The sequence below is a fragment of the Lemur catta genome, chromosome 6, assembly GCF_020740605.2.
Source record: "Lemur catta isolate mLemCat1 chromosome 6, mLemCat1.pri, whole genome shotgun sequence".
Lineage (NCBI taxonomy): Eukaryota > Metazoa > Chordata > Mammalia > Primates > Lemuridae > Lemur > Lemur catta.
In genome coordinates this window covers 78,302,148-78,328,531 of record NC_059133.1, presented here as the reverse complement: position 1 = coordinate 78,328,531, position 26,384 = coordinate 78,302,148, and positions in this window count along the sequence as shown.

Here is a 26,384-nt window from a genome sequence, read left to right as displayed (position 1 = left end):
TAAGGAATCCTCTATTTCCAGATCATATTCCCAGGCTATTCTTTTAGAGTCTCTAATGGGACACTGATTCTTTTGTCTCTTACACTTAGGCTTTGAACAACGAAAACTGATTTTTGTACATGATATGAGGCAGAGATCCAATTTCATTTTTTTATATAGAAAATCAATTTTCATAGTATACATGTATTAAAAATTTTATTTCTCTACTGCTTTGAAGTATCACTCTTATTATAGTGTACATATTTGTAAGTGTTTGTTTCTGGGCTGTTTATTTTCTCTCATTTATCTACTTGTCTACTCCTGCAGCAATGCCACACTTTCTGAATTAATAGAGCTTTATAATATCTCTAGGGTAAGTCCTCCTGCCCATTTCTCCTTTTCAAAAAGTATTTTGACTACTATTTGCCTTTTGCATTTTAGAATCAATTTGTTACATTTCACACACATGCACACACACACACGCACACACACTCACACACAAAGCTATATGAAAAGATAACAGGAAACAAAGGCAAAACAATCAGTTGGCATTTTGATTGTGATGACATCATACTTATAAATCAATTTGGGAGTAAGGGACCATTTTACAATATTGGCCTTTCAGTCCATGAGCATGGTATATCTTATCATTTATTTTGACCTTTGAAAATATTACTTAATAAAGTTTCACAATTTTCCCTAGAGAGATATTGCCTATCTCTTACACCTCTTATTACTGGAAACTAGATAAAAATTGATACTGACACATAAAAATACAGATGATTTCTGTATATTATATCATATGTATCAGGCTTGCAAAATTCATATCATCTGCCAGTAATGATAGTTGGTTGTTTCCTTTTCAATGCTATTAACTTTCTTTCTTTATCTTGTTTTTACCTAGCATTGGCTAGGATTTCTAGAAAAATTCTATATAACAATGGTGATAGCAAATATCCTTGTCTTGTTCTTGAAAAAAAAACTCTTAATCTAGAACAAGAAAAAGAAGGAAAAGAACAAGAAGGAAAGCTTTCAACATTTTACTACAATAATTTATGTTTGCTATAGATATTTTATATCACATTAAGGAAGTTCCTCCCTGATTTTCATTTTCTAAGAATTTTTTAAAAACCAGAAATAGATGTTGAATTTTATTAAGTGCTTTCCCTGCATTTATTGAAATGATCATATGATACTTTCTTTTAATCTGTATTACATAGTTTTTTACATGTTAACAAACCTTGCATTTCTAGAATAAACCAAGTTGGTCATAATAAATAATTCTTTTATCTATTGCTGAATTGGTTTGCTGATATTTTGTTGAATATTTTTCCATTTATGATAATAAGAGGAAATGATGTGTATATACCCTTTTTCATACTATTGTTGGTATTAAGATTATATAGTCCTTATAAAATGAGTTGGGAATGTTACTTCTTCAATTTTTTAAAAATACTTATATAAGATTAGACATATATCTTCCTTGAGTTTGCCTGTGAAGCCATCTGGGTCTGGAATTTGTTTTGTAGGATGATTTTTGATTAGTGAGTTAAATTTCCTTTATGGTTATAGAACTATTTCTTTTTCAGTAAATTTTGCCACTATATTTTTCTAGAAATTTTTCCATACATCCAACTCTTCATGTTTACCAACATAAAGTTATTCATAATATTTCTCATTAGCTATTTCATATCTGCACATCTGTTATGATGTCTCCTTTTTCAATCCTGACATTGGTTATTAGTCCCTCGTGACTTGCTTTCTTGCTCAATCTCAACAGAGGTTTGGAAAATTTATTAATCTTTTCCAATAATCAATTTTTGGCTTTCTTAGTCCTCTCTTGTTATATAACTGTTTCCCACGTGTTTATTTTGTTCTTACCTTAGTTTCTTTCTTCTACTACTTTCAATTTATTTTGTAGTTTGTTTTGTAATTTCTTGGGATGAATTTTTGTCTATTAATTTTTACCCTTTCTTCACTTTTGTAATACACTTGTTTAGGTTATAAGTTCCCAGTAAATGCTTCTTATAGGCATTCAACAATTCTTATATGTAGGATGTTCATTATTGTTTAATCTAAGATATTTCTAATTTCCATTGTGATTTCTTTTTAATTGTGAAACTATATTTCTAGCTCTCTTTTTATTGTTTGTTTAATTTCATTAAGGTATAATTTCAGTTATTTGAAAATAGTTGAGAATTGATTAAGACTTATTTATTGACTTAGAACATGGTCAATTTTGGTAATTGTTCAATGTGTGCTTGAAAATAGTATGAATTTTACAGCTGTAGGCAAGGTTCTACATATGTCCATGAGGCCAAGTTTCTTCATCTTGTCTTTCAAAAATAAATCCTTATTGATTTTTCTATTTTATTCTATCAATTACTAAGAGAAGTGAGTTAATATCACTGCTGTTATGTATTTGTTTATTTCTCCTTGTTGTTCTGCCAATTTTCCTTAATATATTTTGAGGTTATATTATTCGGGACATTTCGATTTAAAACTATTCTATCTTCCTATTGGATTGAAACTTTCATCATTTATAAAGTGACTCTATCTCCTGCAATGGTTTGGGCTTTAAAGTCTATTTTGCTTAGTAGCTTATAAACACTAATTACACTTATGTCCATGTAATAAGTATTTGCAAGATATATTTATTTTTCCATTATTATTTACCTTTTATGCATGAGGAATCTGAGGCCCAGTGATTAAGGAACAAACCCAACAATAAACAGGTATGGGTGGTACAGTCGGGAGCCGAACCCAAACCATTTGTCTCCAAAGTCTATGCTCCTAAACATCATGCTTCTCTTATAAGTTCAAAGGGTAAAGTCAGTTTAGGTTCAGGAAGGAAAAATGCTCTCACTCTAATTTGCACAAAGATTTTCTCACAGATTGCTATCTAATTGTGATTTCTCACTTTGCTTAAATTCCCACTCCTCTAATATTCTAAGGTAATACAACACTTGTAAAAATATTTTTAAAAAGAAAGAAAAAACATTCTTAATCTAGTACTGCTCTACTCAACCCCTTCCACTTATATAGAAGAAAATGAAGTCTGTAAAGTTTTGCATTTTGCCTTTGAAATGGACATGTGTACCAGAAACCTTCATGTGCTGGTCCAATGCCTCCAAACTGCAGCACAGTGCCTCAAACTGCCCTACCCCAAAAAAGGCAGCCAGGCTGCAATATGATCAAGATTTCTAAGTGGTTGTGTGGCTCTACGGAGCAGGAAGTCTCATTCCAACTGGACTTCAGGAAAAAGATCCAAAAAGGATGGGTGGTAGGCTGTTTTTTCTCTCCTTGAATAGGCACAAATGTAGTATTCTAACAAACAGAGGCACTGAACAACTTACGTACAGCTTCTGGAATCCCATACTTTTCATATAGCTCAAATTTTAATATTAAGTCATACTTCCGAAAAAAAATTGTAAACTATGAAGAAAATTAAAACTTCTCATGATTCCATGAGTCTAAGCTATTTTATATTTGATATACTTACTTTCAGGTCTTTTTTTCTGTTTTTACATGATTATAATATATAGGTACATGTGAATGTGTATGTGTGTGTGCACGAGTGTATGTATGTGAACACAAACTTGGAAACACCCTGTAGCTTTAGTATAGATTCTGACCTGTTTCATTTGACATTGCATTATGCATAATTTCATGTCTTTAAAAATTCTTTAAAAATATTTCATTGCCACATAATATCATATGAATGTACTCAAATGTATCTCACCACTGCTCTGTTGCTGAACAGTTTAATCAATCTCAAATTCTTCTAATCACAAATACATGAAAATGAACATATTTACACGAATTTTGTCTCCTTCTTTAATTATTTCATTAAGTTAAGATCCTTGGAAGTGAAATTGTAAGATACTGCCAGTTAGGCCCTAATATCCATTCTCTTATTCTTCCACTGTAAGGACTCCACCAAATTTATCTTCCAGAATAGAAACCTATAATGTGTAACTGCTCTTTACACTTGATGTTTCCCATATTTATTACAACTAGTAGTCCCACTTTATCATTTGCCTTATAATTTTATTCATACTGGTTTTTTACTTGTGAAACTAGAGAAGTTTGATGTTTGCAATAATTTATTTGCGATCTACCCTACTTTTATTAGCATAAAAATCCATTATTCACTATGTCTTTTATATTATATTATTTCACATGTCTGTGACTATATGAAGCCTATTTATGGAGATTTTTTTTTTTAATTCTTTTTTTTTTTTATTTCAGCTCTTCATGGGGGTACAAAAGCTCAGGTTATATACATATGGAGATTTTAATAACATTATTTAGGATTTTAACAATTTAGCTTTTGAATAAGGTAATGACTACCATTGGTTCTAAAGGTTTTCACAAATACATTTGTATCTTGGAGTGCTAGAGATGTAAGTCATATAACTTGAAGAGCAGATTACTGAATAAGTAAGTTTTAAGTCACTATGTAAGAAAACCACTTTTTCATTATGCTTTTTAGGTACCACCAAAAGGAGATTTCCTTTTTGACCTTACTAAAGACCATCCTGTTCTGAACAGCAGAATCCCTTACCTCCAGCCTTTTCTGCAGTCACCCACTCGATGGCTAGTTAACCAAGCGATTGATTATAAAAGGATTTTCAACGCTAGGTCTATGGTCAAACTTTCATTTCCTGTTCCCAAGAGTATAACTTTTTTGAAAAGACAAACAAGTATTTCATAAATACACAGATAGATGCCCACAAAATTTTTCTGCCAATAAACTGGAATGTATTTGTTTGGTCTCAGCAAAATGGCAATTTTGTAAGTGTAAACAGAAACATACCCTGGAATACTTCATAGTCCATAGAAATTTTTCTCAAATGTATGACCTATTCATTGTAAACCAAAATATTTCTTTTGCGGCAACAACAAAAAAGAAGCAACAAATGTTTTATAAAACATTTTTCAGTGGAGAAAAAAAAAAGCTTTCACAACTTCAAAAAAAAAAGTGTATCTCATTAAGAAAATGAAAAGAAAAGAAATGTTGCTATCATCTGCCAGTTTAGAGAGATTACCTTCATAATGAGTCTCAAAATTATAATTATATTCATCTGAATATAAAAGACTACTTTCTATGCTCTTATATGCATATGTTTTATATATCTTATTTCTAAATTAAAAATAAGAGAAGACATATAAACTTCGATTTTTGTGAAATAGCAAATTGATTTTTCAAGAGTGTATTTTATGAATATACCTTTTTCCTACCCAGTGCGGTGCCAAAATTCTCTGTTCAGCTTTCAGAATCTTCTAAACAGATTCAAACAGGAATCATGTCATCAGTAAGAGGAATGCTGGAAAAATAAAAGTAGACCATTAATAGTGCATTGTTTTACTTAATAAATATATGAATGTATGACTTTTGGAAGTAGGACACACCTAAGGTTTTCAAAAGAAATTTGTATATATATATATATATATATATAAATTTATAAATAAACCATTAAATATATATGTAATATTCATGTATGTAAATATATGTATTAAATTTACATAAATAAATATAATAAAATTATGGCTCAGGAAGAAGAGGCATTATCTAAAAACTCAGAAGTTACTCATTCGGTCTAATTTTCATGTCAATATCCTGTAGCTGCTTTAGAACAGGCTATGCTATGATAGATTCTTGTTTCTTGAAATGATTTATGAGAGGTCTTCAGGTGTTCTCTTATGTCTCTTCCTTGATTCTATTCGAATGTGCAACAGTAATAATCAACACTGTAATTGCTGAGGTGGAGTCATTCAGCTATCTCTCCACTCATATCCCCTGCAACGTATCTCTATGATTCCACTGTCTGGCTTAACTTCAGAAATACTGCTCTTGCCACTGTCAAGAGTGAATAAAACTCTGCCTTTGGTACCAATTTCCCCAGGCTGAACAAAAAAGGCCTTTGAGAGTCAGTAAAGATTCCTTCCAGGAGATGAGACTTATGAAAGCAGGGAAACCCTATACAGTGGGAGCCACAGCCCTGGTTGGGGCTCTGACTCTCCACTATCAGTTCTACTGGAGGAAAATTGAGTAACGCTTTAGTGCTCATTTTTTATAACATCATCGATTATTCAGTTTTCATCACAAGGTTGATGGTATTTGAGAAGTTTTATTACCATACTTTATCTTATCTTCATGGTGCATGATTGGTACAGAGGGATTTCACTTCATTCTAATATCTGAACTTTTCTTAATAAGCACAGAAATTCAAAAGTCACCACGTTGACAAAAAGAAAAACCCACATTATTTCATTAGTTTACTAATCATTCCCATAAAGAGTATTCCAAAATGGGAAAAGTTATTGTTAGAAACCTGAAACATCAGAAATGATGTTGCTGAAGTAAAATAAAGAGTGTCTACACATAGTCAGCCAATTTTTTAAAATTTTATTTCCATTAAAAATTTTGCTTAAAAATAATACCACAAACTCCACTTTTTTTTTTTTTCCAGTTAGGTGAAATAGCACATCTAACCAAATATAAAGAGAATACCACAGTTGAGTTTATTTAAAAATGAAACAGTGAAATTTTGCCATTTTCCATATTTGGGTGACACAGAAATGCACAGGTGGTAATTTTACCCACAAGAGGGAGCCTGTATTTTTATATTTTTGTTACAGAACTTGAAAAAACTTGAATTAAAATATAAAATTCTAAAAATGTTGATGTCAACATCTTTCTGTCAGGTCAAGTTTTAAGGTAATCACATTTCAGTTGGCGTATTTTTCTTCAATCATAACATCAGTATGGCAAAAGATTGGAAAGATAACTGGAATCAAAAAAAAATTTCTACCTATATTATAATTAGGTTTTGTCAGATATAAGAATGAAGATATAGTTGCCAAAGCAGCCTAAGAGAAAATTCCTTTTAGGTGGTAGTAACACTAGTTGTGTGACATTGACTAGAATTATGAGAGCTCTGAACCTAAATTTAATTACATAGTGGTGAAATGATATTTCAGTCATCTCTCATCATAAAAGAGGTTTGCATAAACCAATAATTTTCTATGTATTTATGGAACAGGAAACACCCTACTTTAAATATTACTAAGATCTCTAATGTCATTAAGATCACTTAAAACTTGCCTAATAAATGTTACAATTGTCATGATGCTGTAGTGAATTTCCTTTCTTAGGACTAGGAGGAAAAAAAAAATCTTTTTTCTTAAAAAAAAAAAAAAAAAACTGAAGCTCCATCCCTTCCTATTCTGTAAGCTCCCTAAACAATATCTTCAGTTGCTAAGACTCTCTAAATAAATAAATATGTCTGGGTTTTGTAAAACTAAAATGATTCCATCAACTTAAAAACTACCTTCTAAAAAAATAATTTTGCCAACTCTTATCAACCCAGAATGATCTGTTCTATCACATTCAGAGACACAGTAATAACCGAGCTGAAATTTGTTTTCTGACCCCCTGTAAACTGCAGGGAAGACAGATGATAAGAGTTCTGTCCTTTTCTCCCAGAGTCCTTGTCTCAGCTTCTAGAATATATTATATAACACGGGCAGGGAGTTGAGGAAGGGGTTAACTGCTGCTCTTCCTTCTGGAATTTCCAACCTACCCATTAAATCATTGTTTTTTCTCCCACTAGGGACTGTGAATCTAATGGACCTAAAATCAATACCTTATAAATGACATAAAAAATATATTCATTTTATGGACTAATGTACCCTAGTGTCTGAATCCTATTTACACCCTCTACTTTAAAAAGGAACGACAGACCGATTTCTGCCAGTAAAAGGTTACTCAGTCACTCTGGTGACATGCCGCAGAATGCACTGTCATACTAAAGTGCAGCACGAGGGAAAGATTGGTGGCTGCAAAAACACTACTGTGGAAACTTTACACATGGTGCGGTGAACTTGCTTTAATGAACACAACTAGGGAGGAGCATGCAGGTAGCTTCCAAGATGTTAGCCAGGTTTGGAGGTGGTTTTACAGGTCTCTGTTTCATTATCTTATTTCATAACATATATATTGTATAAAATGTTGAGCATATCAAGTATCACATTGATATTTTAAAAACAAACACAACTTCCATTTAATAGTGAATTTTATAATGATTGGAAAAAGTGCATTAAAAAAATCCTAAGAGGCAAAAATGCTCACTAACATGTCAACGTGATATTAGCCAAATAGACATAGTGGGACATCAAGCCACATTAAACTATAGGCAGAGGCAAGCTCTGGGGAGATGGAGGGCATTTCATTCATCAGATACAACAGGGAAACAACCAAAAAACGTAATTATCTCTTGGTCTTTTATCACATGGAGAAAACATGCTGATGAGGAGGTTTTATATTTACAAAATATTCTCCAAACCAAGGACCCACCTACTTACTTAAAAAGCCATTCTTATCACTTGAAAGTATTATGCTTACTTAAAAAAAACCCACCTCACTTTAAAATATATTAGTACTTTATTTTGAGAATATCTTCTTCTACATTTAATATTTTAAAGACATCAAATATAGAGCAACTCTGTAAGATGCAAAGATACCTTCAATGCAGAGATGAAAGTATTAAAAAAAAGAGATAGAAAGAGAGAGAAGAAAACTAAAAACTGAAGAAAGACTTTTTCTCTTTGAAAAAATATCACTTGACTGACTTTTGGTTTCAATGGGCACAAATCTAAATAGTCAGAGAATAATGAATAAGAAAAGCAACTTTAAAACATACATTTTGAGAGAATTCTAGCAACAGGTCAGCATGAAATTTCCTGTTCACTTTTACTGGCTTAAAATCCATATAGTTATAAAATTACAAAAACAAAAACAAAAAAACACCAAAAAACAACAACGAAAAAAAACCAGTTGTTCTTTATTCCATTTGCCAAGCAGAGTCATTTATCCCCTATTAGATAAAGTATAATAGACTCTACGGAAAGGGTCATTGGCCTTCCATTTAATGATATTGCCAGTCCCAATCTGCATTTTCCCGGCAATGTCCCTCAACACAGAATAAATGGCTGATCTCTTCACAATAACAGCTGATTTCTATTTATTAAGCTAAAAAGGTCACCATTTTCTACGGCTGGGCCGCCCTGCACTATTGATAATTTTATGCATAAACAAATGGCAAATTTGTGCCACATAAATATGCATTAGCAATTACTTTTTCCTCGGGCAACGCTCACCGCATGCAAATGTGTACCTCGCAGGGCCTGGTAGCTTTTGTTTTAGCTCTTGAACAGTGAAACAAAAGAGCACAATAAACAATTTTTAAATTGCCAATCAATAAGCAATGCAAATGCAAAGGTAAATGGCAAGAAACTTGCTCAGAAACAACAAAACAAAAGTGAAGCGGGAGGGGGAGATGGGAGAAGGATTTTCTTTTTTATATTATTTCATTTCTTTCCCTTTGATAATGAAAAGGCTAAAGTACTCTTGACACAGAACAGCTAGCTAGGCTGGTACTAAAGCAGATGCCAGATGGGGAAAGTAGAAAATGTACACATGTTGAGTAAACACACGCACTCATCCCAAAAAGTGGGTAAGGGAGAAACTGTGCTCCTATATGTGATTTCGGAGGCATCGCCTACTCAAATTGCTGATTTTCGATTTCAGACATTCAAAGGATTTTAAAACTGGAAGTTGCTACAGAGATCCATAACCAAATCTCAATTCCATAGTACTTTGCTATGCTGCTGTTTTCTAATGTCACCTTCCTCAGAAAAAGGGAATAGACATGGTCAATAAACAGGATATCTTTAGGAACATAAGGAAAAGGGGTAAATGTAATATCGAAGCAAGAAATGAAAAGCATCCCACCAAATGTTTAGGACTAAAAGCCCTGATCTCGGAAAAATTCAAAAAGTGTCAGGCGTAAGGACAGAGAGGGAAAGAGCTAGTAAGGAAAGAAGCAACAGGAGTAAGGAAGCCGGTGGGGGGAGAGGGGGGCCGGAAACAGTGTGATGTAATGTGAATAGGAAAGGAAAAAAATAACTCAAGAAAAAATTAATATTTTTATCAAAAATGAACTTCAAGATGTTAGGTAGACAGTGAGCGTTCTCTGGCCCCTCCTGAAGACAAAGGAAGGCAACCCATCAATTGCCACACCTGGGGGAGAAGAGAACACCCTACCAATCTACCAATCAGAACTTAGTGTGCCAACTACAAAAGAATGCAGAGGATTCCCCAGCCCATGGGCCAAGCAACATGGGTACAATAGGGTCTAAAAGGTGACCTAGAACTACCTAAGGCTAATTATCATGTCAGTAGCCTAAATCTATATTGCAGTTTACCCCTCCCCACCATGGGCTTTCAGAAAGGTTCACGGGAAATCAGCATGTGCAGTAAGACTTGGGTTCTATAACTCCCAACTGTCCATCAAAGTGGCTCGATGGTGACATTTGAACCACGAGGAGGGCTCAGCCTAGATGCTATAAAACATGACCCCAGACCATTACCAAGGCCCTTTTTGTTATGACAGGGGGTCTGTTCATCATCTGTGGTGAATGTATATTGCTCTTACTCTGTGAACCTATGTCTTGCTCTTGCTCTGTAAACCTATCTTGTCCTTCCTCAATCAACTCCCATTCACACTTGCCTTGCTTTTGGTGTGTCTGGTCATTCTTCAGCCAAGAGCACACCAAGAACTGAGAACAGACTACGACCCGATACTTTGGTGCTGTGACTCAGATCACTCTGTCCAGGTAAGCCAGCTTGCCTTTTCCCATGAAAACTCTAGCTTAGGATCTTCCATCTTGCAGCCAGAGCTGGAGGGGGCGCTGGTGCTGGCTTTCGCATTTCCAGCCCAGCCATTTCTCATGCTGCACAGCTGAGTTCTTGGCTAAACCCAGGTGTGTGATAAGAAGTTTGGGGAAATGTCCCTCGCAGTGGGGGATAAGTCTTTCATTGTGTTTCACTTTAGGGAAGAGGGCTCTGCGTTGTAACTCTTGTGTTTCCAGGCTTCACATTGGTTTTGACAACTTTTCTTTCCCATCTGATGGGGTACTTACGGCCCCTTCCTATGTTAAGGCTAAACAATGTTTCCTGCCCATGGTTTTATTTGGCCTTTCTCCTTCACCTTCAAGCTGCTTCTTTCACCTCATCCCAGGAAGTGGCTTCCTTATCGTGGCTGGCCACCCAATCGCTGGTGCTGGTACTTTTACAAATGACCAGCTTGTTATACCAGCAAATATCATTGTCCTGGTGCTTAAAAAACAAGAAGACCTTAAGTTTGAGGGGCAGGGCACAGCCCCTCTTCCTACGAATCGGAAAGGAGATGTCTGGACTACCTGGGGATGCCCAGCTCTAACAGACCCCAGCGGGTATAGCCTTTCCTTCCCCGCCCCCTTTTTTATTTCCCTGCTTACTTTCTAGATGGGTGCACAGGGATCAAAAGTCCCTCCAAACACCCCTTTGGGGTGCATTCTCTCAAACTGGGACAAGTTTGATCCAGACACTCTGAAGAAGAAACGTTCAATCTTCTTCTGCACAGCTGCCTGGCCACAGTACAAACTGGACAGTGGAGAACAGTGGCTGCCACACGGGGCTCTAAATCACCCCACCATCTTACAGTTGGACCTCTTTTGCAACGAGAAGGAAAATGGGCCAAAATACCTTAGTATAAGCTTTTATTTTTTTTTTTTACAGGAAAATCCTCAGCAGTGCAAGGGGTGTTTGGAGCCAAGTAAGACGACAGTGTTGAGAGATCCTCCTCAGGTTCCCACCTGGTCTGAGCAGCCCCCTACCCAGGGAAGCCTGAAGGGGGCCTACAAAGGGGAGGCGGTGCCATGTCTACCTCCACCAGGGGAAAAAGAGGCTCGGCTCCTACCCTTGCTGGAAGCAGCGGGGGAGTTCGGACCAACAGTGGTCCATAAGCCCTTTAGTTTAGTAGAGTTAAAACAAATAAAACAGGATCTGGGAAGCTGCACTGATACCTGACAGGTATGTGGAGACATTCCATCATTTCTGTCTAGCCTATGACTTGGCTTGAAAAGTTGTACATGTTATTCTATGCCAGACTTTAAATGACTCTGAGAAATCAGGAGTGTTAACAGAGACACAAAAGTTTGCCACCGGATTACACCTTTCAGATCCTAGATATCCAGTGAGTGAAATAGCGGTGCCCGTGACTGGCCCAGGGTGGAATAATAATTTCTCAGAAGAGAAGTGGGAGGGAGAACACTTTCTAGTATGTGTCCAGGCTGGCCACAAGGCCACCAGGCAAAAGGCGGTCAACTATCCCAAAGTCTCCGCCATAACCCAGGGACCAAGGAAAACCCCACAGCCTTCCTGGATCTGCTCCAGGAGGCAATGGAAAGGAACACCACTCTCCATCTTAACTCCTGTGAGGGACAAGTGATATTAAAAGACAAATTCTTGACCCAAGCAGCACCAGATATTAGGAAAAATCTCCAGAAGCTTGTCCAGGACCCTACCACCTCCCTAGATGGCACAGCGGCTGCTGCTAATTCCTTTTTCTGTAACAGAACTTCTGAGCTTGAGTCTCAGGCTCGGGAGAAGGAATGGAGGAAGGAAGCTAGACAAGCCCAGTTAATGACAATGTTGGCACCCAGATTCGGACCCATGGCCAAAGCCTCCACCAAAGGACGGGATCTCCGGTGCCGCATCCACCAACAGGAAAGACACTGGGCCAAGAAATGGCCTAATAAGGACAGCCCACCCGAGGCCCCTTGTCATCAGTGCCATCAAACAGGTCACTACACCGCATGCTGTCCTATGGGATCATCCCAGGAGGGGAGTCGGTCCCCAGACCAGATCACAGTACAACAGTGAGGGAGCCCACTCCCATCAGCCCCCTGGCAGACAACGGCCACTGGACTGGAGCCAGGGTAACCCTCCTGGTGGCAGGTAGGCCAGTAAATTTTTCTTCTGGATACAGGGGCTGCCTACTCTGTCCTCCTCGCCTACTCTGGAAAACTGAGCACTCAATCCTGTGTGGTCACTGGAGTCTCCAGGGTCCCCACCAAACAATTCTTTACTCTCCCTTTGCTTTGTTTGTGGGAAGATGTGATCATTGAACATTCACTCCTGGTAATTCCTACTTGTCCTGTCAACCTGCTAGGATATGACTTGCCTTCTAAATGGTTAGTGTGTGTTTCTTTCTACCCTCAGGAGGAACCCAGCCTCATAGGCCTCTTAACAGACTCAGAGGTCTCGGGCCAACATCAACAGGACTGGGAGGCAAATATCTCTGCGGTAGTTTGGGACATTGGTTCCCCAGGCTGTGCCAGAATGGCCCAGCGGTTATGTTCTATCTGAAACTACAGCAGGGATATCTCTGTGTTAAACAATATCCCTTGCAGCCCGAGGCTCAGGCAGGTCTTGAACCCCTTCCAAGAAAATTCCTAGTTTCAGATCTACTTATCCTGACTACTCTCCTAGTAACATCCCTATTTTACCTGTCAGAAAAAAGGACGGCACATATGGATTGATGCAAGACTTGAGGACAGTCAATGAGGCAGTGGTGCCTATGTACTCCACGGTGCCCAATCCTTATATGTTACTGGACATTCCCCCCAGAACCACTCATTACATTGTATTGAACCTAAAGGAGACTTTCTTTTGCATTCCTCTCCACCCTGACTGCCAACATTTATTCAATTTTGAATGGATGCCCCTACATGACATACCCCACCAATTAACCTAGATGGTGTTGCCACAAGGGTTCCGGGACAGCCCTCACCTTTTCATCCAGGCCTCAGGAAAAGATCTAGATGACTTCCAGCTCCACCAGGGTGTGGTACTTCAATATGTCGATGACCTGCTGATCTGCTCCCTGAGCTTAGAGGAGGTACAGGAACACGGCATTCGAGTCCTACGATTCCTGGTTGACAGAGGGTACAGGGTGTCCTGTCCCAAAGCCCAACTGGCTCCACCTAAGGTGACCTACCTAGGGCTCGTTCTCACCCCTGGAAAATGAGAGCTGTCTCTGGAATGCGTCCAGGCCCTAGTTCATCCACTTGAACCCACCACTCAATGCCTGCGACACTCTTTTCTTGGACTTACTGTATTTAGATACCTAATTATGGACTTTTGGCTAAATCTCTTTATAAAAGCCTAAAAGGAAACACTGATAAGAAACCTCTAATATGGTGGCCTAAACAAAAACAGCTATTCAGATGTTAAAGAAAGCTTTGCTCCAAGCTCTAGTCCTGGGCCTATCACATCCTCAGAGAGCCTTCTTTTCATAGGCTTATGAGTGACAGGAAATAGCTCTGGGGGTGTTAACACAGCTTTTGGAGCCACAGTTACAACCGGTAGCCTATTTATCAAAAAAATTAGACCCCCAGCTACAAGATGGCCTGCCTGTTTGAGGACAATAACAGCCATATCTTTACTCTTACCAGAGGTCACTTACGTTAATAACATGGCCCAGGGCACCTTTCCCATGCGTATTACTCGCACTTACAGACAGGGCCTACCTGCGGGGTCCCTGCCTACTTCTCAATGCATACCTGATTTTGTCACCCCTCAACTGCCCATGAGAAACACCAGTCAGAGCCTCGACTTTTGTAAACTTCGGGTCACTTGCCAGGAGCCTGACTTTGTTTTACTTGAGCCAAAAAATTACATCTTGACTAGATTTCTCCAGCCTCCATTGCTTTGGACTGCCCTTCCTACCCTTATGAGCCAGTTTTCCTGGGGATATCCACAATGGGAGATTAACTCCCTGGTGGGCCCAGCTAGCCAGACATCCTGTCCCACCCTTTGGTGGGACAAAGCAGCATTACACTTTAGCCAGGGGCAGGGCTCTTGAATCCTGGAAAAGATCAATTCCTTATTTGCCCACCTCTCAATCAATCCCTTACTCAGAGCCACGTTAGCAGCCTGCGGAGTTAAAGGCATGGCACCAAATTCTAGGGAAGAGGACCTCACACCACTGGTGAATCAGCTCCTGTCCTACTAGCTAAAATCCAGTTCGCTGCCCAACTTCCTTGGGAGCAGGGGGTATACTGGGTGCTACCTCCTTACTGGAGAGGCTGCTACTCCCTGGGCCTAGTATATCCAGATATTCAAATTGCCCAGGATTCATCTACCTTGCCTTTCCCATTACGCGGCCGAGGCCGTCTGTACACACAGGTGCTTCCCTTAATTCCCCTTTTTGCCTTTATGAAAATAGTAGCCGCTGCCGAAACAGCCACAGGAGGCATATCCTGGGCCTGCAGCAGTCTTTGGCTGTGGAGACAGCACAAGCCCTGGTGAAAACTAGCCATACACTCGCCCTCTTACAAAAATAATTGGATTCGCTGATGGTGGTCACCTTTCAAAATAGGTGGGCCCTGGATTTTCTAACTACAGCAAAAGGGCACACCTGCTTGTTCTTAAAAAAAACAATGCTACTTCTTTGTTAACAAGTCAGGACAGGTTTAGGACAACATCAATGCCATCCTACAGTTTGCCTCAAATCTCCAGACATGAGGCATGATCTCTAAGCCCTGGTAGATGTCCTTAATAATTCCGTGGTCCTGTTACTTTGCATCCTGGAAATTCTAATATTGGGACAGATCCTCATAAATTTTCCAACTAAATTTGTTTCATCCTGTCTAGAGGCCATCAAGCTACAGATGGTACTACATTCTCTGCCAGCCCCAGCGCCTACCTCCTCCTCACATCTACAACTACAACAGTCTACTGAGAACATATACCAAAGTCCCTTGGAGAGACCCCTGGAGAACCTGTAAGAGGCTACCTTAATAGGGATCATCTCCCCCACTCAGCAAGAAACAGACAGATGAGTCAATACCCTTACCCAATGATTTGGGTCTCTAAATTAAAATGTGGGAAAATGTTAAATTAAAAAGTGTGGAAATGTTAGCTAGACAACGAGGAACCTCCAGCCTCTCCTGGGGACAAAGGTGGGAGCCCCGAGCAATTGCCATACCTGGGGGAGGAACGAACACCCTACCAATCTACCAATCAGAGCTTAGCATCAACTGCAAAAGAATCCAGAGGATTTCCTAGCCCGTGGGCCAAACAACACAGGTATAATAGAGTCTAAAAGGTGACCTAGAACAACCTATGGCTAATTATCATGTCATTAGCTGAAATCTACATTGCAGTTCACCCCTCCTAATGGTCTCTCAAAGAGGCTCATGGGGAATCCACATGCATATAAGACTCAGGTTATATAACTCCCAACTGTCCATCAAAGTGATTCAATGATTACAATTGTTATGTCTAGGGATCTGTTCATTATCTGTGATGAACATATCCTGCTCTTACTCTGTGAACCTATCTTGCCCTTCCTCAATAAACTCTGTTTCACACTTGCCTCACTTTTGGTGTGTCTGGTCATTCTTTGGCCAAGAGCATACCAAGAACCGAGAATAGACTACAACCCAACAAAGAGATTTTTTAGTGCTATTTACCCAGCACTGTTCTAAATGCTTTGTGCTTAGATTTATTATACTTCATCTTCATAAAACCTCTAAAATCAGTACTCTCAGTGATGCTCCCAATTTCACAGTGCAGAGGCACAGGGAGATTAAGAAACTTGGTCATTTAATTAGGGCAGTGCTAGATCTGGGCCTTGACCCCATCGGAAGCTGGAAGCTGGAATCTGCCAGCACCACTGCTGCTATCACTGGCCTCTTCTCCTTAAGACTTAGCCACGCTGACGCGATTGAAAAATCACCTCTGACATGTGTAGGTGGCTTTGTCTTTGCATAAATAAGTCAAACTGTATTTAAAAAACTTAAATTCAGGGCTCATACAAGTTTTTTTTACCAAGTGATTAAAATATTTTAGTTTCTGTAAAATGTACACATATTAATTTGTATGTTACTACAGATGTACCTTAGTGCATGAGTGCATGGACCCTGAGAACATGCCATAGTCCTAATAATCATTAGAGAATAGAAAAACACTTTGTGATCCCATCTTGATCTTAATATAATTACAGGTTTTACTATCCCACAAAGGATTAACAAGTCTTAGCCACAAAGTAGCAAAAATAAATATATAAACTATTCTTGGCCTAAATGCAAATAGGCAAACCTGGAAATCTAAAACCAGCAAGAAGCTCTGTCTTGCTCAGAGCCAAGAGAGACTTCACAGGGATCTCTTTAGAATTCTGATATTGATACTAAAAGTCAAACTTCTTCTTTAGAGGGGGCCATGAAACTTCTCCCAGCAGTATTTTCCCCCAATAATATCAGAGTTGGAAGGCCAGGTATTGCTAGCATATACAGTGCCTTTGTGTGAATAAGAAAGAGATGGCCGAGTGGGCGGATCATTCAGAAAATGTGCACCCGCACAATCTACATGACGGCCCTTGGAAAGACTATAGTTTCCTTAGTTAGAAAAGTGTTACTTCTAAAATTAACCCCCACCTTTTTTAGAGTTAAAGGTTTTTAAGAACCAAATGCCTACTTCTTATTTATAAAATCAGTATAGATGCATTCTAATATGATAGCAATACCTCACATGCTAATTCAAATAATTACATAGCTAGTTTACACCTCTTTTATTATGTTTTGTTTAAATTTTCAGTCTTTATGACTGAATGTATAAAAACTTGAGTATGGTTTTCTTTATTATCAACTAAATGCAACAAATACGTGCCAAAAGTCATTACTTTATAACAGGCCAGAGTTTTAATTATAATTATTTCTTGCCCAATTTCTCACTCTCCATGCAAGGTAAGTAATGTCAAATAAAAACCATGAATATTCCAACTGAAGTAGGATTCGTCTGACTTTTATAAGTACTTGCAAACTCTACTGTGTAAATGGAAGTGCACGGGAAGTGTGTAAAAAACAGAATATGTTATATGGACATTGCAGTGTCCGCAGGCTCAACATGGGTTTCATGGCCAGAGGCTGGGTGAAATGATCACACTACACTGTTTGCCCCAGTGCCACTTTTATAGCACCAAGATTAGGTTTAAATACAGCACATCTTTGGGGGATTCAGAAAGTCATAAAGAGCAACAGGAAACTCCAGGGGGGGATTTTGTATGGACAGAAGGAGGAGAGCCACTGCCTCATTTGCCCTGGGTGAGGGTCTGCCAGCCTCCCTGCCTAAGATCCTTTCTTTGCATAGCCCCTGCTCTGCTGACCCCTGATAACGGCTGACCCCTGGGGGCCAAGTTTCTCAGGCTCTCCTCACAGTTACTTTGCAGGTGAGTTCAGCTACTAGGAGGAGATTGGACGAAGGCTTCAGGGGAGTGTGGAAGGCCTGGGGGGGTGGGGTGTCTATCTGTTTTTCTGTTTCTCTTTCATTTACTTTTTCAAAAGCATTTATTGGCTGGGCTTGGTAGCTCACACCTGTAATCCCAGCACTTTGGGAGGCTGAGGTGGGAGGATTGCTTGAGGCCAGGAGTTGGAGTCCAGCCTGAGGCAAGAGCGAGACCCTGGCTCTACAAAAAAATAGAAAAATTAGCCAGGCATAGTGGTGTGTGCCCATAGTCCCAGCTACTCAGGAGGCTGAGGCAGAAAGATCGCTTGAGCCCAGGAATTTGAGGTTTCAGTGAGCTATGATGATGCCACTGCACCCTACCCTAGGGCTACGGGGCAAGACCTTGTCTCCAAAAAAAAAAAAAAAAAAAAAACCCAAAAATAAAAACAACAAAAAGCACTTATTATAGACAACTATAAATATATATAAAAATAGAGATACTAGTAAGACAATCTCCCATCAAGCACCTCCAAAGTTCAACATCTATTAACCTTCTTCCGCTATGTGAATTTCTCCCGTCTTTCCCAGCTTTGCCAGGTGTCTCAGGCAGCAGTCTCTCTCACGTGGTCCACCTCCTGCCAAGCAAGACCACATGGTTCCAGCTGTAGCCCAATGACCATGGTAACTCTACGTCCTCCCTTTGTCTCCCCAGCATAAAGGTGGTAGTAATTTCTTGCTGCTCCTGATCCCTAGGTTGCTCTTTTACAATTTATTATTATCAATGTGTAACAATTTTCCAACATTACATGCCCCCTTTTTGAAAACAATCAGAGTGGTTTCTGCCTTCCTGCTTGGCCCCTGACCATAAAGAGTGCTTATTTTACTTTACTTTTTATTATCTACTGGCAGAACCATCATTTGTCCCTTATTCAGAACTCCCTTGAAGTAGGTCAAGGTTTCATAGAGTAGGGGACCCTTTTAACAGCATGGAGTGTAGCATGTTGGTCTAATGTTTGCCATGTCTTAAATATGGTTCCCCACATATAATAACCATAATGTTTTCATGTGCAATCTTTGTACATGACAATAGACCATCTGTTCCTATTCCATATCTTTTGTTGATTGCTTATTGATATCCTTATTTTTTCATTGACTTGTCTCAATCTATGGGCCAATGGGAGAGCAACAGAGACCTACTGCTCCTGGAAATTCCACCTCAGTGCCCAACCTCATGGAAATCTGCCTAGTCTATTTTAAGGAGGTAGCTCAATCTGGCAAGAAAATACATTTTTCCAATGGTAAGTGGCAAGACAAGTTTATGTCTTAGACAAGACATGTTTAACATGTAGGCATTTGTTTATTCATAACAAAACATGACCTCCTGATTTCAGGAGTAAACACACTCACACATGCATCATAAAAATGACTGATGTCCAACGGCTCTTACAAAATTACATTTTGAAAAATTGTGGGATGATGAATCAACCATACAGATTAAATTTCCTTAAAACAGACTTATGCTTAATAATTAATGGGAAAAGATAAAAATAATATTTACGATTTTATCTTACCCAAAACACTTGAATAATTATGCAGTAATCATATAGCTAGATGAAGACATGCTTATCAAATTTGAACTATAATCTGTGAGGAAATTCTAAAACATGAAAAGGACTTTACAATGGAAATGATGGACTTTATAAGCCCAAACTTTAACCTGCTTTAATATGAAGTCATATTATAAAAATATCAAATACAGAAACAAAATTGCTTTAAGGATAGTTCATAGGACTTTGTAATTTTTGACAGCAATTACAATGCAAGCAAAGAATGAGATATAGCAGTGGGGAAAAAAAAAAGAAGGGAAAAAAGAGAATATAATTTTAGAGTGTCCAATCAAATTTAGGTAAAACCAATGCTACATGGTAAGACAATATTTCAAATGCAGGTTCCAGAGCTGGTTTCCATCCCATATTTTGGTAATTGGACAGGTATTCAGCAGCCAGAAAAGGTCAACCAGGAACAGAGTAGGTATGACAATTGTGCTAAGTCAGGTACTATTAAGAGGAGAAGACACATTCAGTCTGAAAAAGATCAAACTTAAGAGTGTGGGAGGGTCAACCATTAAGTACAGTGCAATATCTGAAGGGTTGTCATTTGGAAGAGAAAGAGTAGATATATTGCCTCATGCTCCAGATAAAAGAATAAGGCTTTTTGGCTTTGTTTTTGTTTTTGATGGCAGGATTATGGGGACACAGATTTCAGTGCATTATGAAAAACGACTTTGTTTTAAAGTAAGCTATCCAGCAATGGGGAAATGGACTGAATGAAGCCAAATGATTTTAGGGTTTAAGCAAAGGTTCTGGAAACAGAATGGGTCACTTTCTGGCTTTGTTACTTATCCAAGTGATCTTGAAGACAGTCACTTCACCCATCTATGCCTCAGTTTTCACATCTGCAAAATCGTCCAAATATATACCATACCAAGGAAGGGGAGAAGATCAGAGACTGACTTCAGAACCATCTGTCAGAGGTCTGGGAACAGAATTTTTGAAATGAACTGGATATTGGGTCATCCAGCTTTTAAGATCTATTCTAACCTGAGGTGAAATTATTCTGTTCCTCAAAGTTCAGGTGCATACGCTCATTCCAGGCAAGGAAGGCTAGCCCTAAATATTTAAAGGCGGGAAAAGTTCGCTGCAATTCTGCATTATTAAAAAGGTGATAGCATCAGATATAAAAAGGGTTTTTATTTTTGGACCAAAAGTAAAGCTCAATAACACTCACAAGGTATTTTTAGTTAATTACAGATGGATAGCATCATAAAATAAGTCAGATATGATTATTTAAAGCAGCAATATCCATTTTTAATAAATTTATAATATTAACTTTTCCTCCTTTTTAAAAATCGCTAGTCACTCGATTTATAGATACTGCTTGGATACAGAAGTACTTCTGCTTTTTGAACACTGAGTGCTGCTTCCTGGCCGCTGTCAGCCAAGCCTTTCCACCACTCCTTCAACTGGGCCTTCTGTCATGGCCTCTCAGCACATGGCAGCCAAGAAGAACACAGAAGCAATAGCTGAGCGAGGCTAAAGGGCATCTTCAGAAACACTGATTCTCAAATCCTTTTTTTGCAGTGCCCTGGGGTTCCTCTAGTTATTTCAAGGAATGCTCTACAATTTTCAAGAAATTCTTAAAACAAAATCATTTTGCTTTTTCTCATCCTAACAATTCATAGAGGTCTTTAGGCTCTTGAAGACATTTTTACTTAAGGGATCTGGTTTGGTCCTCAGCCACGCTCTACAGCAGGTATGGCAGAGTCGATCCCTCTCGTACATAGAAAAAACCCAGAAAATTTCTTGACTTGACCGCACATCCCAAAACCGCAAAGCAGCAGGGAAAAGGCAAGAACCCAAGTCCAGTTATCTTTCTTGCCCACTGTGCTCCATAACACACAGATGCAGAACTGTTAGAACTGGCAAACAGGTAATTTTGAAATTCCTTAAACCATAGAAGCATTCATTTCCTTCTGGAGCTGTGAACATTCATCAGGATTATGCAACACTCTCTACTTGCCTTTTTATTCAGTGATAGAATATTGTTTCCACATTTAAAATGGGGATTATCACAGTGCTTTGCCCCCAGGGGACATTTGGCAATGGCTGGAAACCTTTCTTATTGTCAGGACTCAGGGGGATGCTACTGGCATCTAGCGGGTAGAGGTCAGGGATGCTTCCGAACATCCTACAGTGAACAGGACAGCTCCTCACAACAAAGAATTATCCAGCCCAAAATGTAAATAGTGCTGAGGTTGAGAAACCGTGGATTAGCAGTATTTTTAAACCATCTGTTTTTGTCTCTTACTTTTGTTACATAAACATAATAATGCTTTCAGAGTGTAACATTTCCTGGGTGGTAATGACTGGTTTGGCATAAGACTATCAGCTCTTATAGTCACTAATTCCATAAAATGCCCTATGCCTTAATCTTTGCTGCTTGATGATACATTGAACAGTGGTTCAAGTGACAGAGGTCACCATTATTGAGATAAATGGATCATAAAATAATTTGTCACGGTATTTATAACACTTTGCTTATAAGAATGTTAAAAATAAAGCAATGCAAATGGGGAAAGTCAGAATCATACATTTCAATAATATGAAATGGAAATGGAAATTTATCTGTGAATAAGGGAGGAGCCTTTGACTTTTCTGTTACGTACAGCATATATCAAAAGCGTCACAACAATGCACATTCCATCTTTAAAAGTGAATTTGGTTATCTATTTATGTGTTAAATTATTTAATAAGCATTATAATCGTTAATAATCTCTTCTTCTCAGAGAAAGCCCTTACTCTTTGCCACATCTCATTCTATGTGTCATGATGTTTTCTGTGTGGTATCTTGCTCTCTTAGTCCTCAGATATGTAAGCATCTGAATAATGACATAGGAATTCAGAAATTAAACATTTTAGTTGACATATACCTTTAAGAATCTGATGAAAGCTACAAACCTGCTCTTTATAGGGAACTAATACTAATTTCCATGTTGACAAAACATTTTTTCTGGGTCTCTTGTGTTTCTGTACTTCTTATGCACGAAGGCACTGAAGGCCTTTTTTCAGAACCATCTTTTCGAGGACATTTGTATAGTGAAAACCTTAGAAGATAGAAATAGTGTCTTCCTCCAGAGCAAAAGGCAGGTATGTTTACTGTCCAGCAGCATAAGAATAATGTCCCACTTAGGGCCAAAGTTAGGCAAGCTTACTGTCCATTATAAAAGATTCAGATTCCCTGAGCTCAAATTTTCTCCCCCTGAAGCATAAGCATCACCAGGCTCTCTTTGAATCACCCACCATGTAAGAATTAGGGCTCAGGAAAGTGGTACAAATGCTAATACTTTGGCTACTACTGTTACTATGAGTAATACATTGTCCTTTGTCTCGGATCCAAAAGTCTAGAGTCTTCTGACAGCCTCTGTGAAACTGTGCAGGCTGATGTATTAGCTTGCAAATAGGGTAAAAATCTCAGACCCTTTGCAGTTCTTAGCAATGCACACAGACAACATAAGCATACTGTTTTTAACAGATGGCCATTTTTATCCCCATATCCAAATCCAGAAGGCTAAAAGTATTTATTTTTATTTCTTAGTCAGTAAACACAGTGGAATGACCACAGACTCTAATATCTGAAAAGTACCTTAAAAATCATACAATGCAATATTAAGTTTATTCCAACAAAAATGAATTTGGCTAATAGTTGTAACAGATTAATTGAGTGCTTTCTATATGTCAGGCACTTTGTTATGAACTTAACAAGTATTACTGAAATTTATTCTGACAATAACACTGATGAGGCAGTCATTGTTATTCTCATTCCATAAAAGGAAACAAAGACCTAATTTACTAAGTAAATTAAGTAACTTGGCTAAGTCTACATAACTGGCCAATGTTGGAGCCAGGATCTAGGTCCAGAGATGAGATGTGAACTCAGCTTGTGTTCTTAACCACCTTTCTTTTCTACCCTTATCCCACCAGCCACACTGGTGGTACAAAAGTATGGTCCTGTCCCTGAGGGGTTCGTGCTCTAAAGAGTGAAAGATGTTAATAAATAGATAGCATCAACAGAATGCCATAAGGGCTTTGATGGAGTATGCACAGGAAGTTACTAGAGCAAGGGAATGCCCCAGCCCCCCCTGGGAGTCGGCAGTAGCTTTCAGACAAAAGGATAACTAAGGTGAGTCTTAAAGGATGACTAGGAGTAGCTCAGGTGAAGAAGTGGGGGTCTTGTATTTTTTTATTTTACACATGAGGAAATAGAAGCCCAGACACAGGGCCAAGATCACATAGCTCCTTTTAAAAACAGGGTTGCAGTTTGAAGACTGATGAACTTTTACTATGCCTTACTGCCCTCAAAGTTGCATTAGGCAATAGGCAGTACTCAGTATTATCTGCTGTTACACTATTATCATTTTCCTTTTATTATGTTTTTTAAAATGGCATCTTTAGGAATTGAGCATTCAAGGAAATAATATGTGAATACAGTGTCATAAGAGCATTTCTTTGCTAAGATGGGCACAGCACATCACAAGGTATTCAGAGGGTTAATAAATCACTTGCAAATTTAAATGTTATTTTCTGTTAGAATTTATTGAAGGACTTATCATGATTATAGACAAAGTTCCACCAAGGTCAACATCAATGTTCCAAAGGCATGAGCAGGTAAGCTAAAGAGAGATCAAATAAATTGTTTAAATGTTACAGCATAGGTAGTTCTCACGAATGTCTCTGCAACCTGTCTAACTCCCATTAACATAGTTAGAAACTCTCTGATATGAAGAAAATTACTATAACTTCAGATATTACTCTAAGGAGCTATTGCTGTAGAATAGAAATGAAGAGATGTAGATAAATCTGCTAATGTTCATCTTATTCACATAAAGTGTGCATATAAAAACAGAAAACAGAAGCAGGAAATTCAAGGAAATCATGCTCAATAAAAGGATTTGAGTCCAGTAGCAACACTTTCTAAGTTACCAATATAGTGCATTCATATAGATTCTGATAGAAATTCACTATGGTTTGGTAGACAATACTCAGAATTGAGAAGTGAGATGATAAAAAGTGTATTTACTAAATGAGCAAAAAATTACTGCAATACACCTGGTTGACTAGACCCTGATTTTTTAAGGACAGTAACACCACCATGACATGCATTGTGTGCTGCCTATACAAAAGGATCCACAGGGGTTGCTGGAAAATACAATGAATATGCTGTGGTCCCTGCCCTATATATAGCTGCTCATGGTCTAATGGAAATGGGTGTAGCAATGACACACACCTAAATAAAATAGCTACTATGATCCACCCAACAAATTTTACAGAGTACTTCCTCTGAGCCAGTAACTATGTATCACAGGCTGACAAAGAAATCCAAGTGAGAGATGGAAGTGAGGACTGGAACTAAGGAGAAGAAAAGATGCTAATAGCTATTTGCATTTCAAGTGCAGTTGTTTCTAGTTCTTACCTGAGCTGGAAGTGATCAATAGTGGCAGGGTACCAAGATCAATGACAGCCCAGGATCAGAACCACTGACATCGATATTATCAGTATGGCTCAATCGCATAAAATTGAGGGATTATTTCAGGGTGAAGAAAACAGAACATAATTTAACAGAATTTCACTAAAAATGAAACTAATACTTGAGGATTAATGACTTGAAAAACCATTTAAAGTTGCATAAATAAAATTTTGATTAGGAATTTTTTTTAACTACTCACAATCAACTTTAGGATACTCTTGTGATTCAAACAAATCCATAATCATGAGGCAAATGCTCTTTAGTATTTAAAGACTATCTAAGAGTTGGTTTTAAACCAAGGTAAGGATCAGTAGATACACGGCATTTGTGCAACTGCCGCAAAATGTGTCCTCATGAGGGGAGGAAAGTTGTTTTGTGAGGCTTGACACTTATGATTTGAGATACCCTCTTTAAAGAAATAATTACCATCTCTTCATATGGATCACATTTTCACAGACAGAATTCTATAGGACAAGAAAAGATAATTGATCATCTGGCATGGTTGATAGAGTTCTGTTCTTCTTGTTATTGGTAGTTTAGAAAAGTTTCTTCCATCCTTACAACTTGCTTTTGGTAAAGCCATGTAAAACTTTCAAACTATATCAAACTTGAAAAAATCTTTATCAAGTGTCTTATGAGCTGTAAAATTTGGAAGAAATTCCCACAGACTAGTTTCTGGCTTCACAGATTTCAAAGCCAGTTTCTCTTCCACCGTCTGCATACTTCCAGTGTCCCGTGACGTGGGAGTTCATAGCATGGCATGGCCTCTGGCACAGAAACCTAGTGCTACGCTGTCAGGTGAGTCAGCTGTAGGATTATTCCTAGGAGGCATTCCCATACTGGAACAGCTACTGCTAACATAACTGTAGATGCAAATGACTGTGGATGAGGTAACTATATCCCACTCAACCTAACGAGATCTATCTTCCTTTATATAATCCCTCAAATGTCTACATCACTTCGACAATATAGCTACAAGGTGATACATGATGGAGGGGAAGTTGGAATACAAATAGTGTTAATAACCAATTTTCAGCTTGAACAGAAACATATGCCCATGTGATCACGTTACTACTTCTCAACCAGGGCCATGAAGTGAGTGAGGCTTAAGCTTCACTCACTTCAAGGTAAATTTGCTTCTGGTCCTCGTCAAAGCTTTCTAATTTTTATGACTTTAAACTTGAGGTGGTTGTACTGCCTACCG